Source organism: Triticum urartu, chromosome 3, assembly GCF_003073215.2.
Source record: "Triticum urartu cultivar G1812 chromosome 3, Tu2.1, whole genome shotgun sequence".
In the NCBI taxonomy this organism is placed as follows: Eukaryota; Viridiplantae; Streptophyta; class Magnoliopsida; order Poales; family Poaceae; genus Triticum; species Triticum urartu.
In genome coordinates, this window is record NC_053024.1 from 107,676,530 (window position 1) to 107,694,536 (window position 18,007).

Here is an 18,007-nt window from a genome sequence, read left to right on the forward strand (position 1 = left end):
TTGTATATTCCAATAAGTTGGTTTGCTCGCTCCATTGTTCCTGAGAACGGAGTCTTGGTCATTTTACCCATGAGGCATGGTTCGCACGTGTCAAATGATTCGTAATCAAGAGACTCTAAAAGTCCATATGCATGGAGCTTCTTCATGCGTTTGACACCTATGTGACCAAGGCGGCAGTGCCACAAGTATGTGGGACTATCATTATAAACCTTACATCTTTTGGTATTCACACTATGAATATGTGTAGCATTACGCTCGAGATTCATTAAGAATAAACCATTCACCATCGGAGCATGACCATAAAACATATCTCTCATATAAATAGAACAACCATTATTCTCAGATTTAAATGAGTAGCCATCTTGAATTAAACGAGATCCTAATACAATGTTCATACTCAAATCTGGCCCTAAATAACAATTAATGAGGCTTAAAACTAATCCCGTAGGTAAATGTAGAGGTAGCGTGTCCGATGGAGATCACATCGACCTTGGAACCATTCCTGACGCGCATCGTCACCTCGTCCTTCGCCAGTCTTCCGCTTATTCCGCAGCTCCTGCTTTGAGTTACAAATGTGAGCAACTGCACCGGTATCAAATACCCAGGAGCTACTACGAGTACTGGTAAGGTACATCAATTACATGTATATCACATATACCTTTAGTGTTGCCGGCCTTCTTGTCCGCTAAGTATTTGGGGCAGTTCCGCTTCAGTGACCACTTCCCTTGCAATAAAAACACTCAGTCTCGGGCTTGGGTCCATTCTTTGGCTTCTTCCCGAGCAGCTTGCTTACCGGGGCGCGGCAACTCCCTTGCCGTCCTTCTTGAAGTTCTTCTTACCCTTGCCTTTCTTGACTTTAGTGGTTTTATTCACCATCAACACTTGATTGTCCTTTTTGATTTCACCTCTGCTGATTTCAAGCATTGAATTACCTTCAGAATGGTCTTTTCCATTCCCCTGCATATGAAGTCATTCACAAAGCTCTTGTAGCTCGGTGTGGAAGCGACTGAAGGATTCTGTCCAATGACCGCGATCCGGGAGATTAACTCCCAGCTGAGTCAAGCGGTTATGCAACCCAGACATTTTGAGTATGTGCTCACTGACAGAACTATTTTCCTCCATCTTACAGCTGAAGAACTTGTCAGAGACTTCATATCTCTCGACCCGACATGAGCTTGGAAAACCATTTTCAGCTCTTCGAACATCTCATATGCTCCGTGTCTCTCAAAACGCTTTTGGAGCCCCGTTCTAAGCTGTAAAGCATGCCGCACTGAACGAGGGAGTAATCATCAGCATGGACTGCCAAGCGTTCATAACGTCTTGTTCTCTGGATAGGGTGCGTTACCTAGCGGTGCTTCTAGGACATTAATCTTTCTGGCAGCTATGAGGATGAATCCTCAGGTTCGGACCCAGTCCGTATAGTTGCTGACATCATCTTTTCAGCTTGGTTTTCTCTAGGAACAGTTTGAAGTTGAGGAAAGCGTGGGCCATTTGATCTACAAGACATAATGTAAAGATTTTAGGACTAAGTTCATGATAATTAGTCATCTAATCAAATTATTTAATTAACTCCACTCAGATAGACATCCCTCCAGTCATCTAAGTGAACATGATCCGAGTTCAACTAGGCCGTGTTCGATCATCACGTGAGACGGACTAGTCAAATCATCGTGACATCTTCATGTTTGATCGTATCTTCTATACGACTCATGCTCGACTTTCGGTCTTCTGTGTTCCGAGGCCATGTCTGTACATGCTAGGCTCGTCAAGTCAACCTAAGTGTATTGCGTGTGTAAATCTGGCTTACACCCGTTGTATTCGAACGTTAGAATCTATCACACCCGATCATCACGTGGTGCTTCGAAACAACGAACCTTCGCAACGGTGCACAAGTTAGTGGGGAACACTTTCTTTGAAATTATTACGAGGGATCATCTTATTTAAGCTATCGTCGTTCTAAGCAAATTAAGGATGTAAAACATGATAAACATCACATGCAATCAAATAGTGACATGATATGGCCAATATCATTTGCTCCTTTTGATCTCCATCTTCGGGGCTCCATGATCATCGTTGTCACCGGCATGACACCATGATCTCCATCATCGTGTCTTCTTGAAGTTGTCTCGTCATCTATTACTTCTACTACTATGGCTAACACTTTAGCAATAAGGTAAAGTAATTACATGACGTTTATGTTGACACGCAGGTCATAAATAAATAAAGACAACTCCTATGGCTCCTGCCGGTTGTCATACTCATCGACATGCAAGTCGTGATTCCTATTACAAGAACATGATCATCTCATACATCACATATATCATTCATCACATCCTTTGGCCATATCACATCACAAAACACTTGCTGCAAAAACAAGTTAGACGTCCTCTAATTGTTGTTGCAAGTTTTTACGTGGCTGCTATAGGTTTCTAGCAAGAACGTTTCTTACCTACGCCAAAACCACAACATGATATGCCAATTTCTATTTACCCTTCATAAGGACCCTTTTCATCGAATCCGATCCGACTAAAGTGGGAGAGACAGACACCCGCTAGCCACCTTATGCAACTAGTGCATGTCAGTCGGTGGAACCAGTCTCACGTAAGCGTACGTGTAAGGTCGGTCCGGGCCGCTTCATCCCACGATGCCGCCGAATCAAGATAAGACTAGTAACGGCAAAAATTGACAATATCCACGCCCACAACTGCTTTGTGTTTCTACTCGTGCATAGAAACTACGCATAGACCTAGCTCATGATGCCACTGTTGGGTAACATAGAAGAATTTTAAAATTTTCTACGCATCACAAAGATCAACCTATGGAGTCATCTAGCAACGAGGGAGAGAGGAGTGCATCTACATACCCTTGTAGATCGCGCACGGAAACGTTCAACAGAACGGGGTTGATGGAGTCGTACTCGACGTGATCCAAATCACCGATGACCTAGTGCCGAACGGACGGCACCTCCGCATTCAACACACGTATGGTTGGGAAGTCGTCTCCTCCAACTTGATCTAGCAAGGGGGAAAGAGAGGTTTATGAAGATCCAGCAGCACGACGGCGTGGTGGTGGATGCAGCAGGATCCCGGCAGTGCTTCGCTAAGCGCAAGCGGGGAGGAGAGGTGTTATGGAGGGAGAGGGAGGCTCCAAGAGCAAGGCGGTGCGGCTGCCCTCCCTCCCCCTCTTTATATAGGGGCCTTGGGGGGCGCCGGCCCTAGGAGATGAACCCCCAAGGGGGCGGCGGCCAAGGGGTGGCTTCCCCCCCCAAGCCAAGTGGGTGGCGCCCCCACCCCTAGGGTTTCTCAACCCTAGGTGCAGGGGAGGCCCAAGGGGGGGCGCACCAGCCCACTAGGGGCTGGTTCCCCTCCCAACTTCAGCCCATGGGGCCCTCCGGGATAGGTGGCCCCACCCGGTGGACCCCCGGGACCCTTCCGGTGGTCCCGGTACAATACCGGCGACCCCCGAAACCTTCCCGATGGCCGAAACTGGACTTCCTATATATAAATCTTTACCTCCGGACCATTCCGGAACTCCTCGTGATGTCCGGGATCTCATCCGGGACTCCGAACAACTTTCGGGTTACTGCATACTAATATCTCTACAACCCTAGCGTCACCGAACCTTAAGTGTGTAGACCCTACGGGTTCGGGAGACATGCAGACATGACCGAGACGCCTCTCCGGTCAATAACCAACAGCGGATCTGGATACCCATGTTGGCTCCCACATGCTCCACTATGATCTCATCGGATGAACCACGATGTCGAGGATTCAATCAATCCGTATACAATTCCCTTTGTCAATCGGTACGTTACTTGCCCGAGACTCGATCGTCGGTATCCCAATACCTCGTTCAATCTCGTTACCGGCAAGTCACTTTACTCGTACCGTAATGCATGATCCCGTGATCAACCACTTGGTCACATTGAGCTCATTATGATGATGCATTACCGAGTGGGCCCAGAGATACCTCTCCGTCATACGGAGTGACAAATCCCAGTCTCGATTCGTGCCAACCCAACAGACACTTTCGGAGATACCTGTAGTGTACCTTTATAGTCACCCAGTTACGTTGTGACGTTTGGCACACCCAAGGCACTCCTACGGTATCCGGGAGTTGCACAATCTCATGGTCTAAGGAAATGATACTTGACATTCGGAAAAGCTACAGCAAAGAACTACACGATCTTTGAGCTATGCTTAGGATTGGGTCTTGTCCATCACATCATTCTCCTAATGATGTGATCCCGTTATCAATGACATCCAATGTCCATAGTCAGGAAACCATGACTATCTTTTGATCAACGAGCTAGTCAACTAGAGGCTCACTAGGGACGTGTTGTGGTCTATGTATTCACACATGTATTACGATTTCCGGATAACACAATTATAGCATGAACAATAGACAATTATCATGAACAAAGAAATATAATAATAACCATTTTATTATTGCCTCTAGGGCATATTTCCAACACAAAGTTGTTTGACCGGACGGTAACGACACAGAAGGGCATTTCTATAAGGGCAACTAACGGCAGAGGGGAAAATTTGAGCACACATTGAAATTAGGGGCAAATTTGAGTAGTGGGTTCCAGTTAGGGGCAGAAATGGAATTGTCCCTTTTTTCTTAGTCCTCTTGGTCGGACCAGTTGAAGACCAGACCGGATCGGACTGACAATTTTCCAGGCCAATTTTAGCAGACCAGATCGTCCATTTTCTCTAACAAACCAGGACCGAGCGTGTCAAACACCGATTGAACCACGAGTGGTACGTCCAGCCCTGCCCACCGTCAAAGCGAAGCTCCTACTCCACATGAAGTTGATCGCGCTGTTGCACTCGTACGGTAGGAGCCATGGGCACGACATGGTGAAGGGCTAAAGAGCTGATCGAGGGTAAGACCCGGATGCTAGTGGCGCAGCTGACCATGGACGAGATCTTCACCTGCACCAAAAAGTTCAAGTAGGAGGTGTTCAGTAGTGTGCAGAAGGAGCTGGACCAATTCGGCCTCTTCATCTACAATGTCACCGTGAAGCAGCCGGTGGACATGCCGGGGCATGAGTACTTCTCCTACCTCAGCGAGAAGACACAACAAGAGGCAGCGAGTAGAGCCAAGGTGGATGTTTGTGGAGCGGGATGGCCTCACGTGCCAGAACGCTGCCAAGGTGGACGCCGAGAACAAGGTTCTCTCTATGCGGCAGCAGGGCGAGGCGCTCAAGGATAAGTCCAACAGCAAGGTGGAGGTGCGGGTGTTTGAGAACACTAGGAAGGCTGACAACACCGCCTCAATGACCGACCTCGCCATGAAGTGGAAGGCTGGGACTGGCAGGCCAAGGTCGCCGAGGTTGAGGCCGCCAAGGCTGTCGCCATCCGCGATGCCGAGCTGCAGATGGAGGTTAAGACGAAGAACGTTCTCTGCCAAACTGACAAGCTCAAGGTCGAGCAGCTCAGCAAGTCCACAGTACACTACGACACACAGGTTGGTTATGCAATAAGCATGTATAAAAATATAGTACTAGGGACAAGAGAAAATCATACTTATTGACCTCAGCATTTTATATTTTGTAGGTTCAAGAATCGAACATGCTCTTCTACAGCTGGCAGAAGGCGGCGGATACGACATTGTATAAGGAGATGAGGGCGGCCGTGAGGTGAAGCGGCCGAGCAGAACCACATGCATGTCTCAATATGGGAGGAAAGGGAGGGAGATAAGGTGAGGGTTAGCGGTGCAACATGCCACACGAGGAAAGGGGTGAAGAGATGACCTTGAGGAGGGAAGTGAGCTCGGTCCATGGCATGGGTCAGAGTAGAGGAAGGTTGATCCATGGTTTGGACAAGGGGGTGATGAGCGAGGGAGAAGTAGAAGGCCCCCTCTCATATCTTGGTGCGCGAGCAAGTCTATCAAGGTGGAAGAAGCCTGTCATTTCATGACGGCGTTGGTGACCTTGGCGTGATGTTGTTCGCTGGTTTGTGTGCAGATCAGGTAACACTATAAAAAAAGACACATCCGTGACATTTTGGGCCGAATGAATTTTTTTTCTGTCATACATATGGCACTTCTATGACAATAATTGTGACAAAACCCGGTATCATCATAGATGTGGTGGGATCCCGGTATCATCATAGATGTGGTGGGCTCCTACTTCTATGAAAAAAAATCATGACAGAAAATGGGATTTTCGTCCTGGGCGGGCCGGAGACGCAGCTGCATGACATTCTTTGGGCCGTACATGACGGAAAAAACCATGGTAGAAGTGAGGGCGAGGAAAATTTCGGGGAGTTCCCGGTTACGGTGGGAGGTCGGGGGCCGAGCGATGCGCGTTTCTCTCGTACACGTACGTGCGTGTGTGCGAGGCGTTGGCTCTAACTGAACCCGAGCGAGGCGTTGGGCTCTAACTGAACCCGAGCGATTGCACTGCAGGCTACGCGTTACTGAACCCGAGCGATCGATCGATGGTTGTTAACTAAACCTGATCGAGCGATTCCTTCGCTACTGCTGCTAACTGAAGCCGATCGATGCTGCCTCTGGATGAACAGTGAGCGTTGCGGGGGGGTTTGGATGAACAGTTCCCGGTGGGGGTGGATGAACAGGACCACGTGGTGTTTCCTTTGGATGAATAGGACCCCGATCGATCGAGCCGGTTGGGGCTGGATGAACAGGACCCCGTGGAGGGCTGGATGAACAGGACCACCCCGTGGAGGGCAGGATGAACAGTAGATGGTGGAGGGCAGGATGAACAGTAGATGGTGGAGGGCAGGATGAACAGTAGCCCGTGGAGGGGTGGTTGAACAGGAGCCCGTGGAGAGGGCTGGTTGAACAGAAGACTCTATGTACACGAGGGCTGGTTGAACAGATGAACAGTAGATGGTGGAGGGGTGGTTGAACATAGCCGGTGGAGTAGGAGGCTGGATGAACAGGTAGCCCGTGGAGGCTGGAGGGGGTCGACGGTGGAGATGAACAGTATCCCGTGGAGTCCCGTTTTGCGGTACGCCACACCCCTCCCGATGAACAGGACCCCCGTTTCGACCGTAGCGCTCCAACACAAGTCCGTTTCGTCCGTTTTGCGGTACGCCACACCCCTCCCGATGAACAGGACCCCCGTTTCGACCGTAGGAGGTCCGTTTCCTCCGTTTTGCGGTACGCCAGACCCCTCCCGATCAACAGGACCCCGTTCCGAACGTAGGAGGTCCGTTTCCTCCATTGTGCGGTACGCCAGGCCTCGTTTCCATCGCCTGTTCCGTCCAAGCCCTCCCGATGAACACGACCACGCATTCCGTTCCGACCCAGCCGGTTGGCTCCCACGCGTTCCGTTGCCTCCCCATGAACACGACGCATTCCGTTGCCTCCCCATGAACACGACGCATTCCGTTGCCTCCCCATGAACACGACGACGTTGTTTCTCCGTTCCGACCCAGCCATGTACACGAGCCCTCGCTTACGTATGCGCGAGTAGGCGTTCGAGACCCCGCCCGTATGTACACATACGTGGCCGTATTTTCTTTCTTGCACCCTGGCCGCCTCTACTACGACACGTGCGCGCCTCTACATCCACCAGTATATATGTACGTACACGTTCGCGACCAGAATGACAACGCTATACGCTTCGACCAGGTGGGTCCCGACTGTCAGGCACTTCCTTGCGTGCGAAGATGTAGCTGGTGGGTCCCAGCAGTCAGGGGGGGGAAAATACGGTGGCCCGTCCGGTGGGTCCCCGCTGTCAGGTGGAGGAATAATTATTTTGCACGTAATAAGGAGGCACTTCCTTGCTGCGGCCGTGGACCCAGCTGTAATCCTCTCCATGTACAGTCCACGTCCGATGGAAGCCGTTCCTTGACCACGTTGACCACGCTGCGCCGAGAGCACCAGGGCGGTGGACGACAGCGAGGCCTAGGAAGGGGACGACACGGAGCCGGGGAAGACGTGACAGTGGATGCCCACGCGTAGAGGAGTATGAGGGTTCACTGGTTCGCTGCGGTGTGAGGCTGCCGTCGCCGCAGAATAACAGGGGGTGTGGGTGAGTAGAGGGATGGCCTGGCCAGCGGTGGGAGTAGTAGGGGGCGGTGAGGCCTCCGCCGCATCGCAGCCGGCCACGGGAGGCAGGAGCACGAGGCACGACCGACGCTGGTTTGGGCGGCTGGAGCAAGAAGACCAGAGGTTGAAGAAGCACTACGGCCGTTGGATGGACATCGTACGGTCACTGGAGCTAGAATCGTGCATATTGACTAAGTTGACAAAGCCCTCCGTCCCGTCAACTTAGTAGGCCCACAAGTCAGCCTCCCACCAAGGTGGGTCCCAGCTAGCAGGGGGTATTCATTTTTTTGTGCGTAATAAGGAGGCACTTCCGGTGGGTCCGAGCTGACAGCAGGGGGAACGTTTTTGCGAAATACGGTGGCCCTCGGGTGGGTCCCAGCAGTCAGGGGCAAACGTTTTTTCGCGATATACTGGTGGGCGTCCGGTGGGTCCCTGCTGTCAGGTGGAGGAATAATTATTTTCCGTAATAAGGAGGCACTTCCTTGCGGCTGCCGTGGACCCAGCTGTCAGCCTCTCCACGTACAGTATTCTTCCGATGGAATTCGGTCGTTGACCACATTGACCACGCCGCGCCGAGAGCACCACGGGGTGGACGACGGCGAGGCCTAGGAAGGGGACGACGCGGAGCCGGGGAAGACGCGACAGTGGATGCCCACGCGGAGAGGAGTACGAGGGTTCACTGGTTCGGCTGCGCTGCCGTCGCCGCAGAATAACAGGGGGTGTGGGTGAGTGGAGTGGAGGGATGGCCTGGCCAGCGGTGGGAGTAGTATGGGGGCGGTGAGGCCTCCGCGGCAGCACAGCCGGCCACGGGAGGCAGGAGCAGGCGGCACGACCGGCGCTGCTTTGGGCGGCTGGAGCAAGAAGACCAGAGGTTGAAGAAGCACTACGGCCGTTGGATGGACATCGTACGGTCAGTCGAGCTAGAATCGTGCATATTGACTAAGTTGACAAAGCCCTTCGTCCCCGTCAACTTAGTAGGCCCACTATACTGGGTCCCAGCTAGCAGGGGGAGTATTCATTTTTTTGTGCGTAATAAGGAGGCACTTCCTTGCGTGCGAAGATATAGCTGGTGGGTCCGAGCTGTCAGCGGCGGTAACGTTTTTTTCGCGAAATACAGATTTCGGGGTCCCAGATGTCAGGTGGAGGAAATCATTATTTTGCGCGTAATAAGGAGGCATTTCCTTGCGTGCGGCCGTGGACCCAGCTGTCAGCCTCTCCACGTACAGTCCACTTCAGATGCATGTCGGTCGTTGACCACGCTGACCACGCCACGCCGAGAGCACCAGGGCGGTGGACGACGGCGAGGCTAGGAAGGGAGCGACACGGAGGCAGGGAAGACTCGGCCATTGTTTTTGTTTCCCACACGGAGGGGAGTACGATTGTACGAGGGTTTACTGGTTCGTTTGCCGTCGCCGGAGAATAACAGCAGGTGTTGGTGAGTAGAGGGATGGCTAGGCCAGCGATGGGAGTATGGTGGGGCGGTGAGGCCTGCGCGGCAGCACAGCCAGCCGCGGGGAGGAGGGAGCAGGCAGTCCCGCCGGCGCTTGTTTGAGCGGCTGGAGCAGTAAGAGCAGAGATTGAAGAAGCACGACGGCCGTTGGATGGACATCCAATAGTATACAGGCCATCTGTGGAAAGCCTCAAATTTGTGGAAAACAACATACAGCCCATCTGCCATTATTTCAAATAATTTACAACCCATTTGCTAATTCTTACGGGTTTTTTGGAGCCCATATTCTTTATGTTAGCATTACACCCCATATTGTGGCCACGATTAAAAAATTATACGAAATTTTGCATATGTCGGTGCAGTCTGAACTGTTTTTAATCCCGAAATTTCGAGTCACATTTAGACTGATTTTAAAAATAAATGTATATCAATATAAAATCCAATAAATTGTCCACACATAAAAATCAATGCAATTTAAAATCTCAAAATGAAAAAAAGATATTTGAAAATAATTGCCGGTTTGATGTGTTTTAAAAATGTACAGCCCATTTCTCATTACTGATAGGCCATTTTCTCGGCCAGCCGAATAAAGCTCTCCTCGTCTTGAAAGATTTGCAGCCCAACATGCCTGATAAAGCGACCTACTTGACAAATCACAAAAGAACTGGGCTAGCCATTTTCAGAAAGAAAAAAAAACTACTGGGCTGGTCTGTGGTAAACATAAAAGAAAAGGATGTCTAGACAGGCCAGAGTGTCCCGCACAGCCCATTTTAGACCCTGCTTTCGTCTCAAAAACAAATTAGATAAATGACACTCCAATTATGGTGATTCATAAAAATGCCACTGCAATTTCCAAACTTTGAAAAATGCCACTGTAATTTTTGCAAACTTTGAAAAATGCCACTGCATCTTGCAAACTTTGAAAAATGCCACTCCAGACTTCGAAAAATGCCACTAGAAATGGCATTTTTTCAAAGTTTGGAAATTGCAGTGGCATTTCTCGGATACACCAGATTTGGAGTGGCATTTATCAAATTAACCCAAAACAAAAATAACTGGGCGAGCTGCTGGGTCCCTGGTGTCAGCCGCTCGTTGTGCAATTCTCTCGTTTATTGACTACGTTGACAATGGCATGGGACCCAGATGTCAGAAATCCACTAGGAGGAGCCATTTTTTTTGGCTTGAAATAAGGAGGCACTTGCTTGCGTACTGCCATGACCTTGGCGGGTCCCTGCTGTCATCCTCTCCACGTACAATCATCTCCTGATTGTGTACGTCGTCAACTTGCTAGGCCCACAAGTCAGCCTCTAAACCGTGGAGGACAAATACAACCCATTTAAAAAATAACAGCCCATTCCATACGTTCAAACGGAAAGTTCAACATTCAGAGCAAAGTAACAGGTCTGATCCACATATAGAGTACTGAACTTCCACGTTGACAACCATCATAGCCAAGTTAACTATCTACTCCCACTAACACTCTAGTAGCGTACAAGTACTAACTTACTCTTAGCTAACTAGACGATGCCGGCCGCCATCTGCTGTCCATGCTAAACGCCGGCACCGGCGTCCTCCGCCTCGCCTCGGACTTGCCAGAGGTGCGATAGGGCGCGTTGCTCGCGCGCGTTGGCCCTTTCCATGCCGGCGTGGTCCACCGAAGCTTCGGCTTCCAAGCGGGAAACCCACTTGACGAGCTGGTAGTAAAAATCGGCGTCGCGAACGCGTGCGTGCCCGACAGCCTCCAGGGCTATTTGCCGGGCGCCGGCCTCCACGTAGTCGGCCCAGTTGCGGGCGCTCTGCTCGCGACTCAGAGCGTCGGTGCGCTGCTGCTCCATGTCCCGCTGGCGGCGCAAATCGGCGATACGCTGCTCCTCCGCCAGGCGGTCGCGCTCCAACAACTCCTGCTCCTCCGCCATGCGGTCGCGCTCCAACAACTCCTCGATCTCCGCATTGCCATCTAAAGACAGATAGAATGCCTCCTCCCTCCGTCTGCCTTCCGGTGAAAACCCGAACACTAGTTCCGGCGTGACCGCCTCCGGCGTCGCCTACCGCGGACGGGCGGGGGCATGGCGACGTGGCGAGCGATGGGCCGGTGGGGGCTTATGAGGATATGGCGAGTTGGGTCACGGTGGCACCTGAGAAGGCCGGGAAACAGTACTTATAGGCGGAAGGTAGCGCGACGGTCATCGGAATTCAATGCATAATGGCTTAGCGCGCCAGCTTGCCGTGGAAAACTAGAGAAACTGAAATTATGACTGTGCCGTCCCGTCCCGTCTGGGTCGCACGCCGGCATGGCGGTCAAACGAGTGCACTCGAATCATCTCCCTCCTTGTCAATAATGATTCCACGGATTTAAAGCGTATCTTTTTTCGCATCAGTTAGCTGCCTTAATTACGGCCGGCTGCATGCAGGCACTCAGAATCGCTCGCAGGCAGTACGCGAAGCAGCATGCAACGAGTCGCAGCCGAGGGCACGCATGCAGCCACTTAAATCGCTGGAATTAATTAGGCTTAAACTTCTGCATGCCGTTAATTATTGCCATGCCTTGGTCTTGCTGCTTTGCTCACGGGACTAATAAATCCCGGACGGAGGGAGTACCTTGGTTGGTGAGAGGTTTGAATTAAGCCCTGCAAACCGGAAAGGAGGTACTAGTACGTGCGTGATCCGCTATTTATTCGTGTAGGATCGAGTAGGTCGTTTCTTGAATTGAGCCCTGCAAACCGGAAAGGAGGTAGTACGTGCGTGATCCGCTATTTATCCGTGTAGGATCGATAGTGTAGCTTGTCAGTTTCTTCAGAGGTAGGCATTTTTATCCGTGTAGGATCGATAGTGTAGCTTGTCAGTTTCTTCAGAGGTAGGCATTTTTATTCAAAAAACTGCCACTTCGCATCTTGCGTCGCAAATAAAACTGCCAGGAGCGCATTTGTAGGCTAGCTAGTGATCGATCAGTAACTTGTAAACACTGAGCGAACAGAAATAAGTAACTGTTAATGCATCTCAATGATTCACAGATCATATACAAATATGTAGCTCCAAAAGCAAAGATCAGCCACTTCGGATCTTGCGTCGCAACTAAAACTAACTAGTACGATTCCCATACATAAGATCAACATGTTAATGCATCTCAATGATTCACAGATCATATACAAATATGTAGCTCCAAAAGCAAAGATCTAGAAAAAACATCTGTTCTTCCTACTAACATGGATGCTTCTCTTGGCCAACATTCAGTATAGACTGAAAGACAAATTTGTTTGTGAAGTCTACAATTCCTCTTGCAAACGTAAGTGGTTTCACCAACAGCTGGAACCATGAGAATGAACCACACATGATGGAGGAACATCCACTGCAATATGATTTGGTCTTCTCTCGATCACACCGCGAGACTATTTTCGGAATACAAACTTTAACTTAGGCAAAATGATGCCCATTGTATAATCAGACCAAAGCAATGAAGCACCTAGTGTTGGCCAATAAATAGTACAGTACTACTTTTCTGCAGTCCATGAAGTGACTATCCAATCTTTCTGTGTCTATTTTCAAATGGCACTGCATGCAGTGACTATACTATTCTCTTGTGCAGTTCAACCAAAATTGCGGACACTTTGTTTGTTTGCCAAATAGCAACGGGCAGACATCTCTGTCTGCACAAATATCAAGCAGCTAGTAAACATATACCACACCTTGTATTTTCGGTTTAAACATGTCTCTTCCGCTTAGCATCTGTCATGTTCTGCACTGGACAATCTGATACAGTTATGTTTTGCCCTGGACAATTTCATACTGAATTGATTTGCTGGTTCAGAGCAGAAATATAGCGCCTATTCTTCATCAGACCAAGGATATCCATGTTCGCAGTGATGGAAGAGGTGAAATCAATACAACGAAATTGAGCATCCAATCATTGAATCCTGTCCTGCACCTCCAATGTAGGTCCACCCTGCCAATAAATTCACATGCAAACCACTAGTATTACTATCTAATGACAGTACAAAAAGAGTAGCAAACCATGTACCTTTGTAATGAACAGCTCATGGTGCCACCAATTGGATATAAAGGTTTGGAAAAAAACATGCTCCTAATGTTGAACCAGTTGGACTTTTTGTGCAGTTCCACTAAAATCGAGCATCCCTGTTTGCATAGATATTGAAAGTGTGATTACTCTAAAAGTGGCACTAGTTGAAGCATAGACACACAAATATAAGCATTCCAATTTCATAATGGGAAAAGGTAGCAAGCCTGTTTCTAACCACCTGTTTGAAGGAATAAATAAAGCAACAACGGCTGATGTCAGGAAGGCATACATAGTTTTTTCTGAAAAACTGAGCCACTCCTGACCTTTCCTCTTCTTTTAAGCAAATTTTGTGCAGTTCTACTAAAATAAAATGCCATCACCGCCTTGACAATTCAGTGACACTGTACAAAAGGAAATGACTTAACATTACATCATGAATGTCAGGTATGTAGTCGACAGGCATTAGAGACAAACATACAGACCTCCTCCGATAACATAATGAACATTAATTTTAACAAAGGTGTGACTAGCTTTACCGGGATAATTTGAGTGAACTCTACACCCTTTGTTCCTTAATATAAGACGTTTTCGCGGTTCAATTTAAAGTACCCAAACGTCTAGTATTTAGAAAAACAGGTAGTAGTTTTCTTGAGCACATATCTGGGAAAGCTTGCCACACTTTATTTATGTCCATACGCTAATGCAACACCATTCGAAATTTTGAATACTACAAATATACACTAATCCAGTGGCTAGTGCAACAGTAGAGTAGTTTTTATTACAGGGTACAGTACAATGGTTTTACTGAACAGATTTCAATAAACTCTAGCACTGGAAGGTTTCTATAAGAATTAACAATACAAAATGTAAAGGTAACAAGTTTCAGCATTGGTATACTAGCTGTGCATGAGCATTAAACCAAATACAAAAGTCTGAAGGTAACTAGCATTATTAACTAATGACAGTATAAAAAATTGCAAACCATGTACCTCCAAGGTAAATATCATTTCGAACTCGGGGGACCTTAAAAATTGCTATCCCAATCTTGATAATCGATCAAACATAAAAACTTGATCGAACGAATCAAGAGAACAGCCGGAGGAGGAGGTGCCCACTCTTGACCTTTCCTCTTGTCTTCATAATTGTCTATGCAGTTTAACCAAAATAAAATGACATCAGCGCCTTGGCATTTTGGTGACACTGTACAAAAAATTAACTTATCTCATGAAAGTGAGGTATGTAATCTATAAGCATTAACAGTGCAAAAATCTGAAGGTAGTAACAAGTTTCATCGTTGGTATACTGGCTGTGCAACAGCATTAGAATGCCTTAGCTGAAAAATCTTTAATACATCCACAATCAACAGCTAACCCTGAAATAATCCAGTGACATTAAATGGCATTGCTTAAATTTATCGGTGGCATTAGACTGAGAGCGGCATTAGTTAAATGTGGCATCACTTTAGCGCATTGCTTGACTTGACTGCTGGCGTTATACTAACAGCAAAAAAAGTGGCAATAAGAGCATGGGAGGCCCATTCGGACAGTGGGCGCACCAGTATGATGTACCTCCACGGACGCAGAGTGGTGAGGGAGGTATGGTTGCCCAGAGCAACAAATATCCAGGCAGCATATGTGGATTACGTCCCATTTTTGTTCTCTTTTAGCCACCTTTTTCCTATGCGAGGACAACAAACCGATCGACCTGGTCATTCTCTATTGCGTTGTCATGCCTTTCTACCCTTCTTCAACCAAGAGACACGAGACTCGTTCCTTAGCTACTGATTTTCCCCTTTTCAACCTAGATGCGGGTTCGATGCCTACTCTCTTGGACAGTACAGTCTCCCTTCCTTTCCTTATTCAACCCAGACATGGATTAGTCTGCATGAAGTAGGGTTTCCTTTAATAGTGCAAATTATGGTTTTCGTCTGCGTGGCCAGCAGAGCAGAGGATAGCAAATTGGGAAGATGGTGGAGTGGAAAAAGATCCACATGCAACGACGTGGCAGATGGGGCAATAGAACAAGGTTATGGTTCGAAAAGAGGTAGCATACCTGAGGGTCGGCGGGAAGTGGCTTCGCTCGTGGTCGTCGTCCTCCGCACACACTACGGCAGCGAGCTTGGGGACGGAGGCCATCCCGCGCGGGCGCTAGGTCTGAGAGGACGGCCTTGTCGTCAGTGCGTGACCTCGCTCGCCGACGACGAGTGCGTCAACGCTGCATGTCCTTTTCTTCCCCGGCGGATCTGTGACCACCGGTGAGGAGGGAGAGAGGGGCCGTCTTTTTTAGATCTGGAGAGAGGGTGGTAGTGTGAGAAGCAAGTGGGCAGCCCTTAGCAAGAAAGCGCTCAAGCTCCAGCCTATATATCTTTTTTATACTACTAGTACTGGAGGTGGAGTAGTGGTAGAGTAGTTTATATTTTCTCTGTACAGTACCAGTTAGTCGTGCTTCAAAACTGATCGGCACGCCATTAAAAAAATAAAGGTCGATAACTAATGCGGCACCTCGGGCCAACGCGGCCAGATCGCATTTTGCACGATGAGAATTACACACCATGTTTCGTTGACATGTGGTCCCGTTCCAACATATCAGTGAGACGACGGCGAGTAGTAGGAGTATTTCCGAACGGACGTGTAGGCCGGGGCGCCTCTTCGTGAACCGTGGCAAACTCGCAACCGTCCACCGACTCTTCGCCTTTCCCTCTCGATTTGGAACTGCTGTCGCACGCTCTTCCTCTCCCTCCTCCATTTTCCTTCAGCCCTTCACCCTTTCTTCTGCCATTGTTCGATCGTCTTCTCCATGGAGGGAACAGGCCGGAAACGACCCCGTTATTCTTGCCCCGATCTGAAAGATGACGTGGTGGAGGAACTCATTGATCGGTGCGACGTCATCACCTCGGCTAGCATGGCAGGTTCGTTCAAGCCCATTCTCGACTCAACTAATAACATCAGAGTCAAGGAGCGGTTTGATCTCCCCTATCTTCTTCGCCATGACCCTGATGACTGGCGCGGCACGAACGGAGGCCTCGCCCTGTGCCAGTTGATGCCGCTTGATAATGATACGTATGATGTTAAGATGCCATCGCTTGAGGGCAAGGCTTGGGCGGGCGCAAATGGAGATTGGGTTGTTTACATTGGGTCCAACTGCGAGTGGGAACTTGTGAATGTGTACACTCGTGACCGGGTTCCACTTCCAAAAATCTCAGCAGACTGCCCAGAGGTTGAGCACACCGGTATTGTACGCGTTCAAATACGATCATGGTGACTGTCTTCTACGGAAGATAGCAATTTGTCGAGTTCCCAACCGCTCTTGGAATTACAACAACTATCAAGTTGTTTGCTATCTTCGACAAGCTTGTTGCCGTCCTTTGTGGTTCGACTCGATGGACATTGCTCAAAAATCAGTTTCTGTACATGGATGAGTACTGTGATGCAATTCAATACGAGGGCCTTGTGTTTGCTGCCACCACTAGTGGCACTGTTTTTGCATGGGATCCTCATAGTTTCGGTACGTTTGTCTTCCACCGTAATTATAATTGTTTCATCCACATGCATGCGGGTTAGCAAGTTTCCCTTTACTAATTAACCTTCTTCTTGTGTTTCCAAGGTCCTGTGAACATCCCACCACCTATACTTGAAAATTTTTATAACCAAGGGGGAGATGACGATGGTGATGATCACGAGCATGAGGACGAGCAGCGCCCATATACTCTGTGGCGCCTGGCAACCCCCCCCCCCCCCCCCCCCCCCCCCCCCCCCCCCCCCACCCCCCCTCGAGCTGAGGACGAGCAGCGCCCATATACTCTGTGGCGCCTGGCAACTAATTCCGATGGATCACCTCTTCTTGTGTGTATACAGCCCACTGATGATGTTACTGCTAAGGAAGCAGGTGTAGTCTCCCATGGTCGCACTCTCCGGACCTATTCCAACACCTGTTGCATGGTATTCGGGATGGATACTAGTGTGCTAGCGCCAACTCCTTCTCCCTGGTACAGAATTGATAGTCTTGGAGAAAACTCGCTCTTCCTTGGACAAAACTATCCGATGATGGTGAAAGGCGATCCAACTGCTGTTGACACAACGTTAACAGTTCCATTTATGAGAAGCAACTATGTCTATACCTTCGGACATTTGTGTGGTTCCCTACCCTGGTAGGGATATAGTAGGCCGCTTCAGCCTGGATGATCAGTCCTGCGTTGGTTTCCAGATCGACAATCGATGGCCCGTCCCAGAGAATCACTTGTGGTTCAAAGCAAGCGTTTCCAACGCGAGGAATGGTTGAGTTGAAGTTCATTTCATTGCTTGTTATTTGTTGTGTGGTGAAAACTTTAGTATTTATAATGTATCCTCGTTGTCGATGTGGGTTGATGACCTGTTGTATGTAATAAAATGATATGCCTGTGATAAACTTACTAAATTTATGAATGGCTTTCGAGTCGCTTCTCTGAGTGAGTGGTGCGACGAGGCAAAAAAATATTTTCTGAATACATAATTGTACGTGCATTGCAACAGGTTATC

At 48.9% G+C, this 18,007-nt stretch overlaps 1 pseudogene; it reads left to right on the forward strand.

Moving 5' to 3' along the window:
* Nucleotides 1-1,383: 1,383 nt before the first annotated feature.
* Nucleotides 1,384-5,651, forward strand: LOC125546716 (annotated as a pseudogene).
* The last annotated feature ends 12,356 nt before the right edge of the window (nt 5,652-18,007 follow it).